The 26,123-nt window shown below is 36.7% G+C and overlaps 1 long non-coding RNA gene across 2 annotated transcripts in view; it reads right to left on the minus strand.

Annotated features, from left to right (window-relative positions):
- LOC102167959 overlaps positions 1 to 26,123 on the minus strand; it is a 441,888-nt gene that overhangs the window by 95,296 nt on the left and 320,469 nt on the right. The window contains exons 3-7 of one of the 2 annotated variants that reach the window (XR_002338125.1): positions 17,941 to 17,983; positions 11,253 to 11,474; positions 10,483 to 10,569; positions 5,690 to 5,745; positions 1,971 to 2,018 (exon numbers count right to left, since the gene is read on the minus strand). This is a non-coding gene — a long non-coding RNA (uncharacterized LOC102167959). Of the gene's footprint in view, positions 1 to 1,970; positions 2,019 to 5,689; positions 5,746 to 10,482; positions 10,570 to 11,252; positions 11,475 to 17,940; positions 17,984 to 26,123 lie in introns of those variants that run through there. The other variant, XR_002338126.1, reaches the window with a different exon arrangement.

A 26,123-nucleotide genomic window follows, 5' to 3' on the forward strand; every position in this document is an offset into this window, starting at 1 on the left:
AAGCCCTCTATCCTTTTAGGAAGTAGAAAACCCACCACCTTTCCTCACCATGTGCCCTTCAGAGAGCTGTTTATTAACTGGCATTTTCATGGACACCAGTAGTTCCCATTTCCTATTCTAGCTGAACTCTGAGTCTTATTGTTTTATCTCATCCTCAATGATTATTCTTTTTGCTCTTCTTATACAAAATAGGGAGGGGCAAAGACTTTTCCTTGATTTCTCCAAAATAATGTCAATTTCTATAGATGACTTCTCTGAAGTTTTACGACAATGGAATAGGGGAGTTTTAACACAAAATTACACACAAAGCATTTTAAAACATTAAAATTCCTTCAGTAGCCCTATTAGCAGCAATTATTCACCAACTTGCTTTCTTCAGGCTCTAGTCTTCCACCATATAATTTGAGCACTTCTTCTGTGTAATCAACATCTCTGTCATTTTTCTCTTCCTCACCGAAATCCCCAAATTTGATATAATGTTCCATAGTGAACAGTTTAGCCAGTACTTTCATATATTTCCTTCTAAACAACCTCTATCCTCATCTTCTATACTAATAGGCAAGTTTCATTTTCAAAACATTTGTCTCCCTAAGAGGAATTCACATGCCGTTCACTGATATAAGCTTTTAAAAACCTCATTTCATATCTAATGTAACTTTGCTAATTTGCAGTTACTTGTCTACTGACCTTAATACAAACCAGAAAGTAGGCATAAATGGTTCCCAGGAAGCCAAAGTCACCATCACAGGCAATTTGTTTATAAAAAGAAAATTGTATAGTAACAGTAGTGATAAAAATAAGGAAAACATTCAAAGAGTTTCTCTTAGAGCTACATATAAATCAATTAAATTAGAACACTCCCTCACAACACAAACTCAAAATGGATTAAAGATTTAAATATAAGACATGACACCATAAAAATCCTAGAAGAGAACACAGGCAAAACATTCTAGGACATAAATCATAGCAATATTTTCTGAGATCAGTCTCACATGGCAAAAGAAATAAAAGCAAAAATAAACAAATAGGACCTAATCAAACTTAAAAGATTTTGCACAGCAAAGGAAGCCATCAACAAAATGAAAAGTCAACCTGCAGAATGAGAGAAAATATTTGCAAATGATGCTACTGACAAGGGATTAATTTCTAAAATATACAAACAGCTCATACACCTAAATATCAAAAAAAAAGAGAACCCTATCAAAAAAATTGAGCAGCAGACCTAAATAGACATTTCTCAAAAGAAGACTTTCAGAAGGCCAACAGGCACATGAAAAGATGCTCGGCATCACTAATTATTAGAGAAATGCAAATCAAAACCACAATGAGGTATCACCTCACACCAGTCAGAATGGCCATCATTAAAAAGTCTATAAATAATAACTACTGGAGAGAGTGTGGAGAAAAAAGAGCCCTCCTAACTGTTGATGGAAATTAAATTAGTGCAGCCACTATGGAAAACATTATAGAGGTCCCTTAAAAAACTAAAAATAGAGTTACCATATGATCCAGCAATCTCATTCCTGGCATATACACAGAAAAGATGAAAACTCTAATTTGAAAAGATACATACAGCCCTATGTTCAAAGAAATGTTGTTTACAACAGCTAAGACATGGAAACAACCCAACTGCTTATCAATAGACAACTGGTTTAAGATGCAGCAAATATATACAATGGGATACTCAGTCATAAAAAAATAATGAAATATTTGCAGTGATATGGATAGACTTAGAGAATATCATATTAAGTGGGGTAAGTCAGAAAAAGACAAACATTTTATGATAATCAACTATATATGAAATCTAAAAAGTAATACATCTATATACAAAACAGAAATAGAGTCATAGACATAGAAAACAATATATGGTTACCAAAAGGAAAACGGAAGTGGGGGAGGAATAAATTAGGAATATGGGATTAACAAATACAAACTACTATATATAAAACAGATAAGCAACAAGGACTTACTGTATTGCACAGGGAACTATCTTATAATAACCTGTAATGGAAAATAACCTGGAAAAAATAAAACTGAATCACTTTACTGCACACCTGAAACTAACACAATATTTTAAATCAATTATAGTTCAATTTTTAAAAAAGAGCTTGTCAAACTATTACATTTACAGTGGATAAGCAATGAGGTCCTACTGTATATCACAGGGAACTGTGTCCAATCTCTTGGGATAGACCATGATGGAAGATAACATAAGAAAAGGAATTTGTATATATATGTATGACTGAGTCACTTTGCTGTGCAACAGAAATTGGTGCAACATTGTAAATCAACTATACTTTAATAAAAATAAAATAAAATAAGATCTTGTCCTTAATACAAAAGAACCCTCAAAAGTTGAAGTTCTTTTAGTAAAAAATGCTTACTTTCATTGTTTAAAAAATGAGTGTAAATAAGGAATATTAAGAACAGTTCCTGGATCTGACATGCTCTCAGGTATGATTAAAATGGATTAATGGATTAATTTATCATTAGATGAATGAATGATTAGAAAATAGCAATCATGATAAAATAAGATATGGTACACTTAAAGAAAAGCCAACTCTGCTTCACAAATAGGAAAGAAAAGACAGACACTTAGACATTACTGAAGGAAAAAAACAAAAACAAAAAATAACCACCATTGGAATATAAAAGCTTTGAATCCTCTTTTTAACTGGTAACCAGTAGAGAAGTATGAAGTTTTAATTTAAATATTTGAAACTCACTGTTACTTTTAAGTCCAACACCACCAGCTAGAATATGAAATAAATTTTGTAAAAGTACCTAGTTGAAATATTTACATATTCTACTACAATATTTTAATAAATGTAAATAAAAGGATTAATTACTGACTTCCTACTTTGTACAGCAAAAACTTCAAGAAGGAGACACCAAGGACCTAGGCTTTAAAGGATGAATAACATTTACAAAATTTAGATCCATGGGCACTCTAGGTAGAGGAGGCACAAAAGCCAAGGCACAAATGTGCCAATTACTTTTTATTCCACCAGGAGGACACTAAGATCACTGTAAATGAGTAAAATGTAGCTCCTGGAATGAAAAATTGAGAGGTCACTACTCCAATGAAAGAGCGATAGTATGATTAAGCTAAAATAAGTATTTCTTTGGAGTACTGGTACAATAGATTAAAAGTCCTGAATTTTTTTTTTCTTTTTTTTTCATTTTTGAGGAGGGTTAAAGGGGCTTGGATTTTGGAGAAGGAAGCAACAGAGGTAAGTTATTAACAAAAATATGTACATTTAACTAAAAAAAATTACAGGTCAGTCTTATGATGTGACTAATACCTTTGTTTAATATAAGTGTCTGGAACACATTTTTCTCTATGTATTTATATTAGTATTTATTATTTCCTCATTATATGAATGTTACATTACCTATCAACTAACCCCAATTACCAGGAACATCTAGACTTTGTATATAGGAAAATGAATAATATACTTCAGCAGTCCAGTGCCCATTCCAAGAAAGAATGTGTTCACTACGTCTCCCAAATGTCAGGCTATTGTTCCATTCTCCTTCAATTCAGAGATCTTGTCTAACACAGACTTTGAAGCCAGGGAATTTTATTTTTAGGAACTCACCTAGGCCACTAGGGCTCTCTCCATGATCCATACTTTAACGTAATATGCTAATGTTTGAATACTGAAGTTTTCTAAACAAAGTTTTCTATGACCTAGCCACAAGTACACACCATATTAGCAACTCATTAAATTCAATTTAAACCTCATCAGTGCCTTACTTCAAGTCCTAAAAAGACCTGAATAAAAAAAATAAGAATATATTCTGAAGAGTATTGGGTTCTACCTTTTTATATTCTAAGAGTGCATTCCTTTCACAAATTCAAATGCTGTACTTTCCGGGCTTAACCTCTATCTCAAATTGTCAAAATGATAACACTGTGTTTGGTAATTTATTTTACTATATTCGATATACTTTCTATTGTTTCTATTGATTTATTCTTCCTAGCAACTACATATGGTGATCAAATATTTAATTGTGCGACTTTCCTGTTTCGCCTTCAAGGAGATAGTGTAAATTGTAATCAAAATTATAATTTTAAAAAATCCTGGAGTTCCCATCGTGGTGCAATGGTTAATGAATCCGACTGGGAGCCATGAGGTGTGGTTCCATCCCTGCCCTTGCTCGGTGGGTTAAGGATCCGGCGTTGCCGTGAGCTGTGGTGTAAGTCGCAGACGCGGCTCAGATCCCGCGTTGCTATGGCTCTGGTGTAGGCTGGTGGCTGCAGCTCTGAGTGGACCCCTAGCCTGGGAACCTCCATATGCCGTGGGAGAGGCCCTAGAAATGGCAAAAAGACAAAAAAAAAAAAAAATCCTCATAAGACAGCATTATGAACTTTTAACATGAAAAAGGCATAAAGGATTTAGCAAATCTGCTCTTGTTCCCATAATGAAACTTTAAAAATAAGATCTAAAGTAGAAAATAATCTTTAAAAACATACACAAACAACAATAATGACAAAAGCTGAGCAAGAAATAGAACGAAATAGAAGTTTGGAGACCAACAAAAATTTCCATAGTGTGCTCAGAAAAATTAAGGATGAGTTTGCTGAATTAAATAAAACTTGTAAGGCTTAAATGTTTTCCACATGGATTTCCCCAAATATCACTCTCTTCTTTCCACCCTCTTTCTTAGCCTGGAAAAGAACAGTGGTGGAACTTCTGCAGAGATTCTTATACATTGTGAAAATTTCCTAATCAGCTTTCTAGAAGATACAGAATCCCAATTACTATCATATCTTAATAGTATTTGGAATCTGATTCATCCAAACCTTGTCAACATGCCATTTGTAGTAAAAATAAACAGGATGATTTCCTGTATTTCTGAACACATTTAAGCTTTTTTGTACCAGAAAAATATATCCTATACCAGATTATTTTCTAGAACCTTTTGCATTTTCCTGCAACCCTATGATATTCCTCCCCCTCCATGTGTAACACCACCCCTTTGCTCCAGTTTCTTTTAGTCCCAGCACAACTGCACCAACAGCATTTTTCATGGAGGCAGTAAATAGGCTACTCCCGAACAACCAACTATTTTGCAGACTTTCTCCTCAAATTTAACTCCTAAATGCCCAGAACACCCACCTGAGCCGATACATTCTGTATCTTTAGATGAGAAAGATAAATCAATTCCACAGAGAGCAATATGAAATCTACAATTGAAATTTAGAAGCAAAATCAAACCCCTTACCCTTTTTTATAGGACTAGAAGAAACTGTATGTGCTTAACTGGTGACAGTGAACTTGCTCTCGTGCCAATGAAATTAATCTTGAAGCTGATGTAAACTGTGCCTAACTTCAGTGTAGCAGCTCCCTCTGCTATTATCTGATAGCCACCACTTCAGAGATTCTTCTGGCTTTGTGCTATGGACATTTGCTTCCTATAAAGATGGTTGATTGGATAGTCTGACTTTGTGAAGGTTAGGTAAATTTTTTTTTCTCATACAAGTTACATGCACTTGAAATTGAAATTGGATATGATTCAGAAAAGACTTTTCTGCCCATGTGACCTGTGCATTATTTACCAGGTGTAGATATCTTAGGAAGATGGAATCTATGTTTTAAGTCATTTTGGAAGCTTAAGTAAGTCCTAGGTGAACTTGAAGGCTGGATGAGTCAACCAGAATTTTAGAATTGGCCAGACTTACTTTGGAGCCAGGATTTGCAGCTGGCAACTGGGCAATGGTTCAGGAGGAAGCTGATGCTAAAAGGAAAAAAAAAAAAAAAAAGTATGAGACTCACATGCTTATAATCAGCACCTAACCTCTTTAAAAAATACCCCTGATTTTCCTTGTGGTGGTTTCTTTTTTCCATCCAAATGGTTTCTGGATGTTAACTTTAATCTGATTTCACCAGGACACCAATGTGGTGAGAACAAAGGTCAAGGCAGGTGAGTAGCCTCCAGATTTTTTATCTGAGCTCCAATCATTCACTGGTGCCTCTGGCTGAAAAACACCAGAAACATGAAAGGGATGGAAATAGCTAAAAGCAAATTTAAGAAGCTGGAATGCTCAAATCTATTATATATTCCTATTAGAGGAAGGAGAAACTCAGAACTTAATGTGTAACCTGAGAAGGAGAAGTTGGTAGAAGAGGGGGAGGAGGAGGAAGGAACGTGGAGGAAGAAGGGGAGAACAGGGGAAAAGGTATGAGCTTTATCACTTGATTAGAGCTAGGTCCTCAGCTTTAGCTGTTTTGCTATCATAACTCCAACATCACCTCAGTAACTCATAACAATAACATTTCTTTCTTTCTCTTCCTCCATGTCTATTACAGGTCAACTGCTGTAACTGCAGAACTAGCCTCAAACTGGCCCTATCTTGTTTCTAACAAGATACTGAATTATTTTGTTCAAAGACAGCAGAACAAAACCACAAGGCTTGCAGCCAAAGCATGCACAGAGGAGATCTTGACCTCAAACAATACCCAGAACCAAAGTTTCTCCCCCATGCCCTCCTGGAACCAAATGCTTGGACATGCCTGGAATCTGAACTCTGGAATCAGAAGCGGAGGGTCTAGGCTGAAGCCCCTTTACCATTTCTTACCTCAAATGGCCAGGTTTCAACGTCCTGCCAGTGCTTCTGCATACTAGCCTTCCTCTCTAACTCGTGAAAATTTGAAGTACCCTAGTTTGACAGAATTGAACTGTGCCTCCTGTCTTCCTGCTGGTCAAGCTCACAATAAAGCTTTTTCTTTTATCAAAAGCTGCAAGCATAGTACTGGCTTCTATGCATGTCAGGCAGCAAGCTCTTTGCTTAGTAATGAAATAAGAGGGAAACCGGTGGGACACAACTACTAGATAATGAAGAAGAGGCACAGCTGACAGGAGATAAAAACCAGCTGGAACTGCCTGAAACCAAGGTGGTTTGAGAATAGTCAGGTCATTGACTTTAGCTCATTAAACCTTCACTGCAATATTAAAAATTACTCCCCCTTAAGCTCATTATACCTTCATTGTAATACTAAAAATTACTCCCCCTTAAGCCATGACAGTTCGGAGGCGGACCACAAAAGGCCAAAAAGTGGGCAGTGGCTAATCTTCACCCTTCCCCAAAATAGCAAGTTAGCCTATGAAAATACCCAGCCCATAATAACTAACAACCCTGTGCTCCAGAGCCTCTCTCACCTTACATTCTGCCTATGGAGTGTGTACCTCTAAATAAATTTGATTTTGCTTTTCTTTGACTCATTCTTGAATTCTTTCTGGCTCTAAGTCAAGGATTCTCAATTGCTGGTCCATACTAAGGACTTCTGTGTGTCCCAGGATGTGATATTTCCTTCTCCTGCAACAATATCACTCCTGCTGGGCAGTTCATTGTCTTCACTTAGGATTTGGGCTGATGGACTGAGAGGGCTTAATAGAGATATCAGAGGGAAAACAGCCTGACAAAATCACAAGACGGAAGCTCAGAGGGACACATTCACCTTTGTTCTCATTTCATTTGTCAAAGCAAGTCACATGCCTAAGCCTGACAATCAATGGGGTGGGAATGTATATTTTGAAAATATACAATTATCAAATAATAAGTAATAACTAAAAATCTTACCAAAATAAGATAAATGCCACTTCTTCCTTCTCTGGTGTATTGGTCAGGGTATTTTGTAGAATGTCCTTCAGTCTGAGTTTTTCTGATGTTTTTCTCATAATTAGATTGGGATTATGGGGTTTGAGGGAGAAAGACCACAGAGGAAATGTGCTATTCTCATTACAGGATATCAAGAATAAGTACTACCAACATGACTCATCACAGTTGGTGCTAACCTTGAAGGAGGGCTTATCAGATTTCTCCATTGTAAAGTTATTTGCTTTTCTTCTTTTTGGTGCTGTACTTTCTAGAAGGAAGTCATTATGTACAGTGTAGGCTATACTCCCACAGAAGTGGGGAGTTATGTTCTACCTCTTGAGGGCATTTCACTCTTTTTATAGGTAAGGAATCTGAGGTGTAGGCTTTAAGCCCAAGTTAAGAGTTAATTAAGTGGCATCAAGATTGAAACCCCCGTGATGTATAAAACTACACAAAAAGAAGCAGAATAGGGAAATGGTTAGAAAAATAGAAGGCTATATCTAGTTTGTTTTAAAGGAGCATGTTGAGAGGCATTGCCCCTTGATAATAGAGACATTCACATAATGATTCCTTACCGTGCTACACACTAGCCCTGGGAATGGAGAGTTATGCTCCTTGAAGTTATAATATTACCCAGCTACTGTTGTAATGCGGCCTAACTATTAATCTGTCTCTCTGCAAATGCACCCTAACTCCATTCTGATCACAAAGGCATTTTTCAAAAGGGAAACCAAGTTCTCAGAGCACTGATAGGGAGAGTAGAGGATGAAAATGATTTTTATCTGCCCTTATTATGGCTTCTAAGCAGTGGGTTTTTTTTTTTGTTTGTTTGTTTTTTGTTTTTGCTTTTGTTTGAAGAGAGTTACAACTCCAGATCTGTCTAATAAAGAAAAGGCATGTTCCTGTCACAGAAATAGCTTTTGTACAATGGGAAGCTGTCACTAAGGCTGAGAAGCAGAGAAAACAGGACAGTCTATGTCTGGTGGGTGAAAATTGCATGAGGTTTTTCCCTCTTACCATGATGATGTAATTCAATGTTGACATTTTAAAGAAGTGTGTCAGGTCCCATATCTAGTTTTATTTTAAAATGTCATTGACAATTCAAAGACAGAAACAGCCATGTAACAGTGTTGAATTGTGTTTTCTGAACCAGGATCAAATCTCTCTTCTGACAAAAAAATTAAGTTACAGAGAATGTATAAAGATAAAAGAGAGTTTGTGGACATTCTATATATTTCACATGAAGAAAAGTCTATTCTCTATCCATTTTTATAAAATGAGTAGAGACTACATGATGTCTGAGTCACATGTGCATACCATACATTTAATTGTAATCATATGATAACCCTGAATGTTATTAGTTTAAATATCCTCATGTGTGTGGTTTCTTGGTAGTCTGACATCTTTGCTGGCAATCAGGAAGTGGGGTTATTCACCTCTACTTTTCATATTATGGAGACATTTGTATTTTCAGAACTAATTTTCTCCTTCAATTGCTAAAATTGTCTAGGCTGTGTGAGGTTGTTATGTAAATCCTACACAAGGATTGAGCTTTTATGGCAAAAACTGTTTTGTTTACCATTGTGTCCCAGCACTTAGTAACTTCTAGAACACTGCATACACCTAATAAATGTTTGTTCAGTGAATACTGAGTAAATGTTTTCAAGAGAGAAGCACTGTGTAAATTCAAGATAGTCATCAAATATACAATTTCATAAAATATACAATTACTTCTAAAATGAAAGGCCACATCTAAAGTCTAAGATTATTAATTTCCTTCAGCTCAGAATAAAGCATATTTTTATGAGACCAAGTATAATAGTCTATATCACATAATTTACATAATAGCACATTTTCTTCCAAATATCCTGATCAAAGGCAAGAGCCCCAAAGATAGATATTGATAACTGACTTCTATGCTAGACCTCCAGGAAGTCACTAAAATTTTTAAGCATTAGGCTGTTATTCATATGAACAGAATGTAATTTTTCTTTTGATGAGTCAATAAAATTATATTTTCTTTATACTAAATGACCAAATTGATTGAAAATTAATACTTAATGCTAATGAGACAATGTTGAGAGAGTTACTCTCCTCTACTGTGGTGTAAGAGTATTCTGATACAATTTTTCCAGAAAATAATTTGAGAATATAATGAAAAAGCATTAAGAGTTCATAGCTTTTTTTTTTAACAAAGGAGTTCTATTTCTAGATGTTTATCTAAAATAAATCATCAGAGATTTTGCCAGAGATTAGTGTTTGAGAATATAGAGATGTTTGTTATGTAATAATAATAATCATGAGCAAGTGACTTTTTTTTAGATGGACCCACAGCATACGGAAGTTCTCGGGTGAGGGGTCAAATCTGAGCTGCATACACTACACTGGGCTAGGGATCAAACCCATGCCATCACAAAGACAATGCTGGATCCTTAACCTAATGCACCACAGTGGGAACTCCAAGCAAGTGTCTTATTTAATTTAATTGTGCTCTAATTTTTTTTTTTCTTTTTAGGGCTGCACCTGTGGCATATGAAAGTTCCCCCACTATGGGGTCAAATCAGAGCTGCAGCTGCCAGCCTACACTACAGCCATAGCAACAAAGGATCCAAGCTGCATCTGCAATCTGTCCACAGCATGTGGCAATGCTGGATCCTTAACCGACTGAGTAAGGCCAGGATCAAATCCACATCCTCACATACACTGTCAGGTTCTTAATCCACTGAAACACAAAAGAACTCCTTGTGCTCTAATTTTCCAAGGCAATGATTATTTTAAATTCAGTTTAATTTTTATTACAGTTATACATGATCATAATTTAGAGAATCAAATGTTGTATAAGACTTAATACAGAGAAAAAGCAGAGCTCTGATTACCTATTTCTGATTTCTGTTCCCTAGAAGTAGCCACTTTCAACTCTTTTAATTTATCCTTAGGATATTTGCTTCCACATTTCTACCACTCTAAAAACAAGCAAACAAAAAAGAAATTAGTTAACAAGCTTAATTTTTCAGTTTTAGACATTACCTATTGACTTCCTACTACGGAAAATTATAATCTAGCTTTTTCTCACTGCCTCTATCCTTAGCTTCCACATACAGCTTTACTATTTCCCCTTTCTTCCCAATAGAGTTTTATCATAATCTTTTTTTTTTTTTTTGTCTTTTTGCCATTTTTTGGGCCGCTCCCGCAGCATATGAAGATTCCCAGGTGGAATTGGAGCTGTAGCCATCGGCCTACGCCACAGCCACAGCAACGTGGGATCCAAGCCGCGTCTGCAACCTGCACCACAGCTCATGGCAACGCAGGATCCTTAACCCACTGAGCAAGGCCAGGGATTGAACCCGCAACCTCATAGTTCCTAGTCAGATTCGTTAACCACTGAGCAATGACGGGAACTCCAAGTTTTATCATAATCTTAAACATATCACTACATTGTATATACTATTATGACTATATAAACATGAAACCTTGCTGAGTCATACTGGTATTATTATTACTTTCCCTTTTCTGAACAATTTTTGCTTTTGGACTTTTATTTTTTTTTCTTTTTAGGTGATGCTATTGTTGTTTTTCTTAGCTCCCTGTATATTTGTAGTTTTTTATTCAGTTCCCCAGTTGTGAAAATCTTTTTTTCAGTACATACGTGCACATTAAGCATCAATGTCATCCTCCTGAAGAAAGTTTCACATGAGCCTTTGACTTTCCACATCTGGATAGCTGAAGCTTAGCTGTCTTTTTGGGGTATCCTTTCACCGTCATCAGGGAGTTCTCTTTCCATCTTTTGTATGGAACTTCTTTTCTTCTGGATTCCGTGTCATCACCTTTTAATTTTCTTTGTTTTGGCAGAACACAAATTCCTGAGGAGCTGCAGACAGGAAGTAAAATTTTTGAGACTGTGCAGCCTGAAAACTAAAAAATTTTACTCTCATGTTTAACTAACATTGGTTAGGAACAGAATACATCACTAGAAACTGTATCCTCAGAATTGTGAAGGCTTTGATCTACTGCCTTCTAGCTTCTAGAGTTGCTAATAAGAGGCTCAATAACAAAGTATAACATTTTCTCAGCACTGACTATGTGCCAGTCACACTTCTGTTTGTATTTATGTTTATCATCTCATGTAGTCTTCACAATAAACCTGTGAGGTAGGTGCTACATTTTAATTTCCTTTTTACAGATGTGGAAACTTAGACACAGAGTTGCAGAGACTTTCCCAGAGTTAAAGGGCTAGTAATCATAGAGTCTGGGATTTGAATCCAGCTGAACTGGATGGGGAGCTCATGCTGTAACCCATGCTTTACCGACAAACTGATTAGTGATCTTCTTAATGATGAACTTTCAATCAAATAATTTTGTTATTTTTATTATTGATTGATTGATTGTCTTTTTAGGACTGCACCCATGGCATATGGAAGTTCCTGGGCTAGGAGTTGAATCAGAGCTGTACCTGCCAGCCTACACAGCCACAGCAGCACCAGATCCGAGCCGTGTCTGTGACCTATACCACAGTTCATGGCAATGCCGAATCCTTAAGCCACTGAGCAAGGCCAGGGATTGAACCAGCATCCTCGTGGATACTAGTCAGGTTCATTACCACTGAGCCCCAATGGGAATTCCTATTTTTTTTTTATTTTGATTTCAGTATCCTGAAATTTTACAATGCTGTGTCTTGTAGTGGGCTCTTCCCATTCATTATCATGAACACACAGTGAGCCCTTTCAGTCTGAAAACGCTGTGCTTCAGTTCTGGAGAAGGTTTGTGAATTATTTCTATTATTAATTTCCTCCCATTTTCTCTGTTCTGTTTCTAGATTTCATGGACTGGTCCCACTAATTTTCCTATTCTCTGCCTGTTCTATTTTCCATAGCTTTACCTTTTTTGCTCCACTTTCTATAATATTTCCTCAACTTTATCTTCCAAAATTTTTTATTGAATTCATTTCCACTGTTATTTTTTAACAACCAAGAGTTCTTTGTGTTCTTAAAACATTCTGGATTTCTCCTCCATAGGTTTATCATCTCATGAATACCTATCTATATTCATGTCAATCAGAATACTTTGAGTTTTTAAAAAAGTTTTATCCAGGTTGCATTTTTATTTTCACTTGTATATTATCTGTGTATTTTCCGATGGCTGTCAGCTGTTTGTATTAGAAATTTTATTGGAACCTTTGTACAGGTGGATGGAGCTTATGAACTGGGCATCTGTGTAGTGAAATGGCTGAGGCTGTTTCATTAGGGAATTCTTGATGTCAGTATCTCTCAATTTGGGGCTAGTTTGATTCCCAAGAGATAAGTGTTCTAATCTCTTGCCTGGAAGGGAAGAATCTGGCTGCCAGCATTTGGAAGAGAGCCTTAAATGTACACATGGTATTAAAATCCTCTGCTTTTGACACAGCATGCACATCCTTAAATGCACTGGTATCTCCTGAGGAAGCCTCTGTCTTATTCTTTCCCTGGACTAAACTTCCAGTATCCTTTTGGGGAGGGGTGTAGAAAGGGAGGAAAGGAGTAGGTACCTTCCTGTATGGAGCAGGATTCCAAATTTGGGGCTTCAACACTATCAACCATTTTTGCAGTTTTCAGCCCCATCTTCTCCTGTACTTCTTGGTGTCTCTCTCGAGTTTCGGGGTCAGTTACAAAAGGCAAAATGAGTTGCACTTAAATTTTCACTGCCAGTTTAGGATTCAGCTTTCTCGAATTTATTCCATCAATTACATTTATCCATTTCCTTTGTAATGTTCTTATACTCTTAGTCCTGGTGTGTATAAGCCTTTTTTTTTTTTAAATTACTCAATGAATTTATTACATTTATAGTTGTACAATGATCATCACAATCCAATTTTATAGGATCTCCATCCTACACCCCCAGTGCATCCCCCCACCCCACAACCTGTCTCCTTAGGAAACCATAAGTTTTTTAAAATCTGTGAGTCAGTATCTGTTCTGCAAAGAAGTTCATTGTGTCCTTTTAGAGTCCATGTGTCAGTGACATCATTTGATGTTGGTGTCTCATTGTCTGGCCGACTTCACTTAGCATGATAATTTCTAGGTCCATCCATGTTGCTAAAAATTCTGGTATTTCATTCCTTTTAATGGCTGAGTAATATTCCATTGTGTATATGTACCACATCTTCTTGATCCACTCCTCTGTCAATGGACATGTAGGTTGTTTCCACGTCTTGGCTATTGCAAATAGTGTTGCAATGAATATTGGATTACATGAGTCTTTTTTTTTTTTTTTTGTCTTTTTGTCTTTTTTGTTGTTGTTACTGTTGCTATTTCTTGGGCCGCTCCCACGGCATATGGAGGTTCCCAGGCTAGGGGTTGAATCGGAGCTGTAGCCACCAGCCTACGCCAGAGCCACAGCAACACGGGATCCAAGCCGCGTCTGCAACCTACACCACAGCTCACGGCAACGCCGGATCGTTAACCCACTGAGCAAGGGCAGGGATCGAACCCGCAACCTCATGGTTCCTAGTCGGATTCGTTAACCACTGCGCCACGACGGGAACTCCTACATGAGTCTTTTTGATGGACATTTAGGTTGTTTCCATGTCTTGGCTATTGCAAATATTGTTGCAATGAACATTGGAGTACATGTGTCTTTTTGAGTCATGGTTTTCTCTGGATAGATGCCCAGGAGTAGGATTGCTGGATCAAATTGTAGTTCTATTTTTAGTTTTCTGAGGCATCTCCATACTGTTTTCCACAGTGGTTGCACCAATTTACACTCCCACCAAGAGTGTAATAGGGTTCCTTCTTTTTCTCCACACCCTCTCCATCATTATTGTTTGTAGCCTTTTTGATGATGGCCATTCTGGCTGGTGTAAGGTGGTACCTCATAGTGGTTTTGATTTACATTTCTCTAATGATGAGTGATGTTGAACATCTTTTCATGTGTTTTTTGGCCATCCGTATGTCTTCTTTGGAGAATTGTCTGTTTAGATCTTCTGCCCATTTTTTGATGGGGTTGTTTGATTTTCTGGTATTGAGGTTCAGAAGGTATTTATAAATTCTGGAGATTAATCCCTTGTCAGTCGATTCATTTGCGAATATGTTCTCCCATTCTGTAGGTTGTCTTTTTGTTTTGTTTAGGGTTTCCTTTGCTGTGCAGAAGCTTTTAAATTTAATTAGGTCCCATTTGTTTATTTTTGTTTTTACTGCCACTACTCTAAGAGGTGGATCTGAGAAGATGTTGCTATTGTTTATGTTGGAGAGTGTTTGGCCTATGTTTTCCTCTAAGAGTTTTATAGTATCTGGTCTTATATCTAGGTCTTTAATCCATATGGAGTTTATTTTTGTGTATGGTGTTAGGGAGTGTTCTAATTTCATTCTTTTACATGTTGCTGTCCAGTTTTCCTAGCACCACTTATTGAACAGGCTAATTCTCCATTGTATATTCGTGCCTCCTTTGTCATAGATTAGCTCTATCAAATTACCAAGAACATTTTTCACAGGACTCAAACAAAATATTTTAAAGTTTGTTTGGAAGAACAAAAGACCCAGAATAGCCAAAGACATCTTGAAAAAGAAAAATGGAGCTGGAGGTATCAGGCTCCCTGACTTCAGACTATACCACAAAGCAACAATCAACAAAACCATATGATACTGGCACAAAGACAGAAATATAGACCAGTGGAACAGGATAGAAAGCCCAGAATTAAACCCATGCACCTACAGTCCTGGTGTGTATAAGCCTTTTAAAAAACTCCCCTTTTGGTCATGTTAGCAGTGTTTGAGGAGTTGACAGAGGCAAAAATTGTGTGGGGGGGAGATGGGTGGTGGTAGTAATGGGTGCAATAAACCTCACTTTCTAAAGAGTACCTTCTGCTCAAGTGTTTCAATTTCCTCATATGTTCACGCCCTTTCCAATATGTATTATCTATAGATGTTTTTAATGATGGCCAGTCTGATTAGTGTGAGGTGATACCTCATTGTGGTTTTGATTTGCATTTCACTAATAATTAGTAATGTTGAGCACATTTTCATGTGCCTGTTGGCCACGTGAATATATTTTTTTAGAGAAATGTTTATTTAGTTCTCCTGGCCAATCAATTTTTTGATTGCATTGTTTCAGGTGTATGAACTGTTTGTACATTTTGGAAATTAATCACTTGTTGGTAGAATGGTTTGCAAACATTTTCTCCCATTCTGTAGGTTGTCTTTTCATTTTTTTCGATGGTTTCCTTTGCTGTGCAAAAGCTTTAAGTTTAATTAGGTTCCATGTGCTTATTTTTGTTTTTATTTCCATTATTCTAGGAGATGGAATCAAAAAATACTGCTGCAATTTATGTCAAAGAGTGTTCTGCCTATGTTTTCCTTTAGGAATTTTATCATATCCAGTTTTACATTTAGCTCTTTAATCCATTTTGAGTTTATTTTTGTATTTGGTGTTAGAGAATACACTAATTCTATTCTTTTATGTTTAGCTGTCCAGTTTTCCCAGTATACTTACTGAAGAGACTGTCATTTCTCTATTGTATATTCTTGCTTCCTTTGTCATAGATTAATTGAACATAAATGTGGGGGTTTATTTCTGGACTCTCCTTGACCCACTGAGAGAGGCCAGGGATCAAACCCATGTCCTTATGGATACTAGTTGGGTTCATTTCTGCTGCACCACAACGGGAACTCCTGTACATTAATTTTTATCCAGAAATTTTGCTGAACTTATTGATAAGGTCTCTTGTAGTTTTTTGGTGCAAAAATAATTTGGTAAACCTATTGATATAAAAAAGAAGTGGATATATGAAAACATAACAGTTGTCTTTATTTTCCAACAATTGGATTCTTTACTTATTTGACAGCTTCAAAAATGTTTATAAAATAACTCTTTCCTTTTTATCTTCTTATTTTTCCCAGTTTTATGAATTTTTCTGGTAAGGTGAGGAACCCAAGAGTGTGTGGGCCTTGTGGTGAATGGGAGAATTTGAAAATCTTGATTTTTCAGATGTATGTTCCAGTATAGCTTCCCAGTTGATGATACCAGAGCAAGAATTCAGAAATGAAGAGTTGCTATATAGGAAAAACTATGTCTCAAATCTTTATACCAAAATTAAATATTTTAAAACACTATAAAGTTAATACATTAATGATTTAATGAGCCATTAGTATCTTTCTTTCTGGTACTCTGGTACTCACTGTCATCCTGAATGTTTTCCTTTTTCATGACAACTCACTTTGTTTATTCAAGTCCAAAGTATAACTCCAAACTCAGATTCTCACAGCTAAAAAGGTGGATTAAATGTTATCTATTCCAAAATCAGAATTTTTCAGATGAAAAAGTATAGGCTAATAAAGTTTTCCTTTTTTTGTTGATAATAGAACTAGTAAAAATCAATGGTGTCAAATATAAAATCACACTTACAGATATTCCTGCACACCTCTCCTATTTCCCTGTGTTTTGTTCATTATAAATTTTGGGGTCATCACCTGCTTAGCCAAATTAGACTGTCCCTGCTTTTTGAAAGTGCCTATTAAGTCAAAGGTGATCTCTGTGGCACCAATGGATTATATAGGTGATTCTCAATTTAAGACTCCTCACTAAGCTGATAATCACAGCATTTTAAGTGAGAAAAAGAAATGGCCTATACCATTCAATTTATATTTATGTACACAGATGTTTTTCTTTTGGGGAAAACAAAACACAACAAAAGAAATCCCCACATTGCTTGCTTTTATAAAATTGACACTGTGACTCATAACTCATGTTTTCTTTTGTGCTGGTCCTTCTAGGAAACTCAGAACTAAATAATGCACAATCAAATCTCTAACAAAGATCTCCCAGCAATTTTTCTTCTTGCCTCCCAGCTTCAAGTTCTTTTACTACCTCAATTCACTTTAAATCCATTTTCTTAACCATGTCATTTTTACTGACATTGTTTCACAAATAATTTCAAGTATTTTTTTAATAAGGCATTATATAAACAAACAAGTGAAACAACTTTTGTATGCTTTTTCCAATGTACCTGCTGGTATAGGTACATAGAATTTTTTAAAAATTTGTTCCATTTTATTGAGTAACAAGTTCATTGTTATGCCTTATTCAGTGTTTGCTGTAGAAAGGTTCCACTTTACCTACTGTGAGGTTATGAAATAAAATTAGTAATTTTAAAACTTAGAAAGTTCTTTAGCTGTATAAATCAGCATTGCCCTTGAACCTCCATTTGATTCAATTTTATGCATAAGGCATTATTTCTTCCTGTAGTTTTTGACAGATATATAGAATTAAAGTAGAATATATAGGAAATTATGTAAATAAAATAAAGAAAGAAACATTAGACATACACTCATGGATACATAAACATCCTCAAAATGGTCTCAACTTACCTAGAATGGGAATTATATCATTTGTATTTATGCAGGTACTTCACTGAAAAATTAACAGAGATATTAATATACAAGAAAGAAATCACTTTAATTCCAGGTAATATGTAATTTTACAGCTCTTAAATGTTAAAAAAATTGATATATGTTTAATATATGTAATTACACCATTAGCATGTTCATATGGTATACGGTAAGGAATATGACTCCCATATAAATCATGGGATATTTGCTAATAAACATTTATATGACATATATTTTTTGTGTGTATACATATATACATAATTTGTGCTATTAAATAGATATTAAATATTATATATTGTTTTATTTTATTTTATATTATTTTATTACCCTTGAGGTATTTCCATATACACTATTTTAGTGAAACCTCAAAGTAGTCCTAAGAGCTTCAATGTTGACTCTACTTCAAATGTATGGAAACAGAACTCCAGGGAGATCGTGTGATTGAAGGTCAGAGTAGTAAAATGACAATGCCAGGACTAGAGGGTGGATGTCCTCACTCTCACTCCAAGGTATTTCTAATGCAAACTACTCTAGTTTCCAAATTTCTAAAACTCAATACCAGCTTATCCTCAGACTCACACAGCTTCTTATGACACTGACCTCATCCTGTTCTTATTAATATAAACATCAGTAGCTGAAAGAATGGAGAGAGGCTTACATATTAACACATTACTATCAATGTTGCCATACTGTATTCACACTGGCAGAAGATCAGTCACCTTTTCAAACATTAAGGCCTGGGCTTTCTTGGAGTTTCTCAGACTCTCTTGTATATTTAAACTTGCACAGATACTTTCAGTTTACACAGAAAGAAACTTTTCAGGAAATTCCCTTTACACATCAAAACATTATCTAATACAATGCAGTTTTGTATATGAGTTCAAAGAACATAATTCTTTTCAAAGAAGATATGTTTAAAGCTAAATAAAAAATAGGAAGTGAATACATTCAGAAAGAAAAAACTACAATGTTAATAGGTATTTCTCTGTGAATTAGAGCACTATATTTTTAAAATGTCTTTTTTATTCTTTTGAATCTTCCAAGTCCAGCATCTCAAATTTACATCCAATCAGAACTCTTGGATTTCTTCCCTATCTACCACACAAACCAGATATGTGCACCCTGCCAGGCTTCCACAAATTATTAGTGATCTCTCCATTTTCCTTTTGCTCAGTCCAAAAACAAAGGAGTCATTTTTACCTCCTCTCTTCAAAAGAGCACACTTTAGAGCAAAATACATCATGAATTTGATCACTTCTGATAAGATCTACATCCATCCTCCAAAATTTTACTGAGATTTACTTCAATAGCCACCTAATTAACTTACCTGTTTCTACTCCTGCCCACTGCCCTCCCCCAAGCCAATTCTATACATTGCAGCTAGAACAGTTTTATTAGTTTCATTACTAAGTCAGACCTTCTCCAGTGGCTTTCTCAAATCTTTCCCTGGGCTGTATGAGATCTTGTCCCAACCCACCTCTCCAGCTTTTTCCAGTCCCCTCTTACATCCTTCTTCAGGCCATAGTGGCCTTCTTGTTCATCTTTGAAATGACCATGTTTGTTTCCACCTCAAGGTCTTTGCATTCGTTAGTCCCCCTGTCTGGCACACACTTCCCCAGGTCTCTGCAGCGTCTACTTCCTGAATTCATCCCTGTCACTGCTCGATGTCATCTCCTAAGAGAGGTTTTCCTGACTCTACTCAAGGTATTTCTCCTTCATCTCTCTGCTCTTATCTGTTTCCTCCACTTGCTTTATAGTCCTTCATTGTACTATCACTACCTTACTCCTATTGAAGGTACTCTCATTTATAATCTTCCTTCCCCTCTAAGGTATTAGCTCTACTGAGGACAGGGCACATTGTTCAGGGCACCATCACCAAGTTCACAGCAGTTCATGCTCCATAAATATTTTCTTTCAAGTTATAAAGTAGTACTTTATAATTAGAAATAAAATACATACTTTTCTTAATTAGAAATAAAATACATACTTTTCTTATGTATGAGCCAAAACTCCAATTATAGACTGAGAACACTCTGCAAAGTACAGCTTTGACAAAGGAAAAGAATGAACTGTCAGTAGAATTGAAAGGTTAAATGAAGAAAGTGGAAGTTGAGCTGAGCCTGACCTGAAACAAGTCATTACAGAGGCTAAGGAGAAGAACAATAACAGGAGAAGGAAAATGAGACTGCAATTAAAAATAGAAAGGTTACTGAAGGCCAGCTTCCAGTTACCAGTGACTGAGTGCCAGAGAGGACCAAATTTTATAACAGCCTGTGGAGAAGGGTTTGGCACCTGGCCCTGGGATACCAGTGATATTATTCTGTAACAGAGCTTTGTGGACCATTTAATGATGACAGCAGGCACTCTGTTAAAAGGTTAGCTGCAGAGGGCACCTGAGGTGGAGAGCGAACAGCAAAGTGCATGACACGATATGGCTTAAATCTAGTAACTGCACCTGTAGAAGACTAAAATGTTTGCTGTGTAGAAACTGTGAACTGAAGAGGCACGTGAGATAGGGCAATGACTATTTTCAAAAATCAGGTTTACTAGAATCTAAATGAAGGTAACTCTAAAATATACACAAAAAGAAAATACTCCAAGAGAGATAGAACTAGAATAGAAAGATAGGGGTTCCTATGCAAACAGTCAGTTGACCATTCTTACGCAAATAATGTTCTGAGGGGAAAACACAAAGTTTGAAATAGAATCAAATCAAACCTTTCTTTCTCTCTTTCTTTCTCCCTCTCTCTTTCTTTCTTTCTCTTTCTTTCTTTCTTTCTTTCTTTCTTTCTTTCTTTCTTTCTTTCTTTCTTTCTTTCTTTCTCTATTTTTATTGTAACTATATAAGATGATGGATGTTGCTATATATCCATCTCATGGTAATCATTTCACAATATATGTAAGTCAAACTTTAATGATATACACCTAAAACTCATACAATGGTGTGTTGATTATTTTAAAAAGAAGAAATAGTACATAAATTCTCTCTCTCTTTGATATGGCATTACGTAGATGAACATATATTTGTGGAACCAATTTAAGATCTGTTGATAACCATCTGTCAGGACTATGAATTCAAAGCCAGAATTTCTAGAGTCTAGAACAGGTCAGATCACAGATTGGCTGAGTGATTGTATGTGATTCATTTCACTCCTTGAGCTTTACTTTTCTCATGGGTAAAATAAGATAATTTAACCAGATAATTCCTAAAGTCCATTCCAAATCTTACAACCCGTATCATGATAACCATTGGCACTGATCTCAGCTAAATGAAGTAAATCATAACTGTGACAAAGATCCTCAGGATTGACTTACTTCATTATTCTGCCTTTACTTAATCAAATATCATTCATCCATCATCCATCTATCCTTCATTAAACAAACATTTACTGGGTAACTAAGGTAAGCCAAGAGCCACCCTAGGATAGTCAACAAGGTCCCTGTCCTTAAAGAGGTCTACCAAAGGGTTTCACACTGTAGTTTTTAAAGGTTAATTTGTTTTAGGACCTAGGTCCTGAAAACAAATTAACCTTTAAAAACTACAGTGTCAATAGAGAGAAGCTGGTTAATCTGCCAACATGCAGATTTCTCTATATATGGATTTGCATCTGTGTTCTCTTGTGAATACAGACATTGGGATTTTATCTGCAAAGTTTGTATAAATACCTATACAAAGCTTTTACAGATTACTGAAGTCTTCCATACTATGTAGTGATAAACATAGTATGTATATCTCAGTCTCACCAACTGATTCACAGGACTCTAGCTGCTCTTAGGTTCCACACTTGGGCATGGATGAAGGAATAGTACTGCTTGTGCAAGCAACTTCAAGAATCACTTTGCCCTCATTGAGGTAGCTTGCTGAGTGGCTCACACTGGGCAGAGCCTCCTCCCAGGAAGTCAGGTTGTATATTAGCCCCTCTTAAAAGTCTGTTCATTGCTGACACTAATGCCCATTTACTAAAGAATGAATTCATTTTTCGTTCCCTCCTCCTCTTGAGAATGGTCCCCACCACTTGAGGGTTTTTTTAACAGTAGCTTCTGGAAATTCATCTTGTTCTTCTGATTTACCACGTATTTCTAGCATTCATTAAGTCAATTTTATGTTTCACTCTGGAGCTTTAGTTATCAGAAAAATAACTGACTCTTAAACAACCAAACAAGACTATTTTGGAATTTATGTCTCCTTTTTTAAGAATTGCAGAAAGACACCCCAAAGGACCTGTGTGCTTTAATGCAATTACCACCTACTAAATAAAAAACTCACACTTATTTATTTAAGAGCCAGATGGTCATTTCCTCCTGTTCTATTCCACCTAGAAACCTGGAAACATGTAATTTTCAAGAGAAACCCAAGCTTTTAAACAAAAAGTCATTATTTTTTCACTTAAAAATAAAAAATATACAAATACTGAATAATAAATTAATTATTATTCTAGCATGAATAATGTTTCTCTTATTATTTTGTGAGAGACACTCAAAATAGCATCCCCCAATGGCCACATGGAAATTCACTGCTCAGCTCTGCCTTCAAGAAAGGATTTGCTGTTAGATGGAGGGAATGTGGTCAGCAGGCAGCCTCCATCCATTGCCCCTTTAGGATTTGCAGAGAGCCAGGTTGGTGCTCTTCTCTGGACTATCTCCATCCAATGACTCTACAAGGTGGGGGTGTAAGTGGAGGACAATTTTGGCCTAAAGCAGGACATTCCGATGGGCTTAGATCCCTCAAGAATAAGGATTTGGATAGTGCTACTAGGTATTCTGTAGAAAAGAGTAGATTTGGTACCAAAGGTGAGGAAGACCCTTGAAAGTCGAGTGGAGGAGGGAGACAATGAGTACCAGTTGTTGGTACGAACTTTAGCTTGGCAGCTACAGCTTGTCCTACTAGTATACCTTTTCTAAGTTTCTCTAAGAAAAAAAAAGGTCCATCAGAACCCCAGAGGATCTGCTCCTAGAACATCAAGAAAATCTAGAAGGGACAAGGATGCACTGTAGTAGACATAGAAAATGTGTGTGCAGATCTTTTTCCAGGAATGAATTTCTGTCCAGCTGCAGGAAGTAGCTAATAGCAGACAGCCTCAAATCACTGGCTTCTTCAGAGTTTGCCTCAACTGCAGAGAGCCAGGGCCTCATTCTTCCTGGGATAACTGACAGTCAATGACTGAGATAAGACAGGGTGACATCTCAGCCCAATTCAGAATTCCTCTGATGGTCAATACTGCTCTGGACTCCACAGGGTTGGTGGAGGCCTTGCCACACCTGTATCATGATCTGAAATCTCCCCTTGCCAAGTCTTGCTCCCTCCCACTTACATTTCTTTCATAGATTTCTTTGCTTGTCTATGGACCTGCCTCCAGGAAATACAACTGGTGGCACTCACCCCTTCTCCCACTTACATGTAAGAAGGCCTCTTGCTTTGCCTCCTCGCCTCATAAGAGTGGGACAAGGAATGGAAGTGGTGGCCAGCAGCACAGAGCTCTGATGGTCAGAGTCTGGGGTTGTGGGAAAGAGTTGGAACAGAATTATTTCAGTGCTTTTTCACTTTTCTTCTCAGGCCTGAGATACAGAGTCCATCATTAATGGCATGAGAAACATCTATGGTTTGATGTACGACTACACGTTGCTTTTTAGGGTAATAGAAAAATCTTTAAGAACCTAATCACTTATGATGGAGCATGATAATGTGAGAAAAAAGAATGTATACATGTATGCGTAACTGGGTCACCTTACTATACAGTAGAAAATTGACAGAACACTGTAAACCAGCTATAATGGAAAAAAATAAAAATCATTATATTAAAAAAAGAAACGGATCTATTTTTTAAATGTTCTGAGGGTACTAGTTAGTTAAAGGTATTTTATGATGACTCCTTTAGTAAATAATTCTATTTTAATCTGTTTTACAAACACAGATTTTCATACGTCAGAATTACTCAAATTAAATCCTAAAAACTAAAATAAAGCAGCTATTCTAATTGATGCCACCTCAAAGTATAGGATGGGGAGGTAAGAAAACTACTTTTACTGTTATTCAAAAATGTATTTCTAAAAAACATTTGGACATCCACTCAATATTCTCTTTAGGTTGAAGATAGCATTCCTCTCACTTCCCCAACCCCTTTACCAGCCCCTGTTCCCATCCATGTTCCTGGCATTTACTCTCTTTTTAATGGAACTTAGCCCTGTCCCCTTGGCCTGACACATAGCATTCTGGAGAGTGGTGTAGAGTGCTGGCTTTGCACCAGGACGATGACAAGGAAAGGGAGGGCCAGGCCAGTTGGCTCAGGCACTTCTATGGTATAGCTGAGAACCACGTAGATGGAGTGATTTCTCCATCTATGGAGAAAGCTCCTTTCTCCCTGGGCTTTTCCTCTTCTACATAAGACATTCCAAGTCAAGACTGAAGAGTCTGGTCTCCTCTCCTTGTTTTTTTCTTCACGTGTACATCTAGGACCCTCATAGACACAGGTGTGCTGTAAAGCTTAACTGAGATGGCAAATGTGAGAAGATCCAGCACAATGCCTGGCACACCAAAGTTGCTCAAAAAGTGGATGTTTTTTCATATATGTGAATGGATTTAACAATTTTGTATTATATACTTGAAATTTTCTAAGAGGGTATATATTTTTTTGTTCATATATGTGTTTATTTATTCCTGGCCTTCTATCAGGAATGTCTGAAGATACGACACATGTTCATATCTGAGCCCGTGTACCTGTGCAGCTGGCAGAGTAAAGGAAAGGGAGCCCTTTAGGAGACAGGATTCCCTTATAGACTTAAGCCATTTTGCTTTTACTGCTCTGCTCTAAACTGCAACCCCCACCTCCATCCTTGGTGATTCCAAGTTCTCCATTATAATAACTTTAAGGTCCTCGCAGTTCTAAGGGAATCTAAAAAAAAAAGTACTTTAGTAGCCCCCTCTAACTGTATTTAAAGGAAAACAAACTGCAAAAACAAAAAAATCTTTATAGCTTTTGAGCGTTATGATTGTCATTTTGTTAATTGCTTTCTGTCTGTTTTGCAGTTATTTTGTCCCTCTCTTCCTCTGTTGCTGCCTTTCTTTGTTATTTGATGATTTCTTTTTGGAAGTGATTTGGTTTGATTCTTTTCTCTGTATCTCTGTGTACCTATTATAGGTTTTATTTTGTAGTTGGCTGCAGGCTTGCATAAAATATCTTGTAGTTATAATTTTCTATTTTAAGTTGATAACGATTTAAGTTCAATTGCACTACAGGTGCTTACAGTGATAGTGAAGGCTGCTGGGGTCCTCCTACTCTCTGCCAGGGTCAGGATCAAAGGTGTATGCACAGTGATGGCAATGTGGGACACCTGGGACGTCGATGCCCATGCTGTGGCACCAGGACTTGGAGGGAATATGTGAGGAAGGGAAGGGTATGGCACTTCTGGTCCTGGAGGGAAGCAGTGACAGCTTCTGCTTAGGGGCCAAACAGTGGCATGGACTCCAGGTAGCTCTGACAGCTTGGGTCAATGGAGTTCTTAGTGATGAAAACTGCTGTGATCCTTCTGGTTTCTTTTCCCTGCCATGGGAGAAGTTTGCAGCCCAGGGTATCTCTCTTGGCCTCAAGTTGTGTTAGGCTAGGGGATTAAGCAATGTAGGTAAAATGCTTCCTATACTTTTCAATACAGTCATCTTTGGTTTTTGTGGTTCCCTATTTTGCTATGGTTTCTTAATTGTAGTCCAGAGCTCTCCAGAGCTATTTTTTAACTGTCAGTGGTTATTAAACTATTGTTTTTGTGGGGGTATGACACCTATTAGTTTGCCATCTTGCTAATGTCACTCTGGTATTATTTTTCTTAAGATGGTATTCAAAAATTGAACCAGCTCCTGCAGCTGGTAAGTGGCAGAGCCAGATTCAAACTCAAGTCTGTCTGATTTCAAAGCTATTCCTTGATATACTTTTTTCTCCCTTCTCATTGTTTATAGCTTAATTTATTTCTCCCTGACCATCTCTCCCATTATCCTCAGATCTTTCCTTCCATTGAAATCCCTTCCTATTGCCAGAAAACATCACTGAGTCACTCTTTTTACCTTCTCCCAAAAAAGAGATGGTGATTTCCTGCTAACAGTTCCATTTCTCTGATGATTCTCTCCCCTTACGCTATTGTCAAAATTCTCAAAACAAGGTTGAGCTTCTTATCCC

This window comes from Sus scrofa, chromosome 13, assembly GCF_000003025.6.
Source record: "Sus scrofa isolate TJ Tabasco breed Duroc chromosome 13, Sscrofa11.1, whole genome shotgun sequence".
Lineage (NCBI taxonomy): Eukaryota > Metazoa > Chordata > Mammalia > Artiodactyla > Suidae > Sus > Sus scrofa.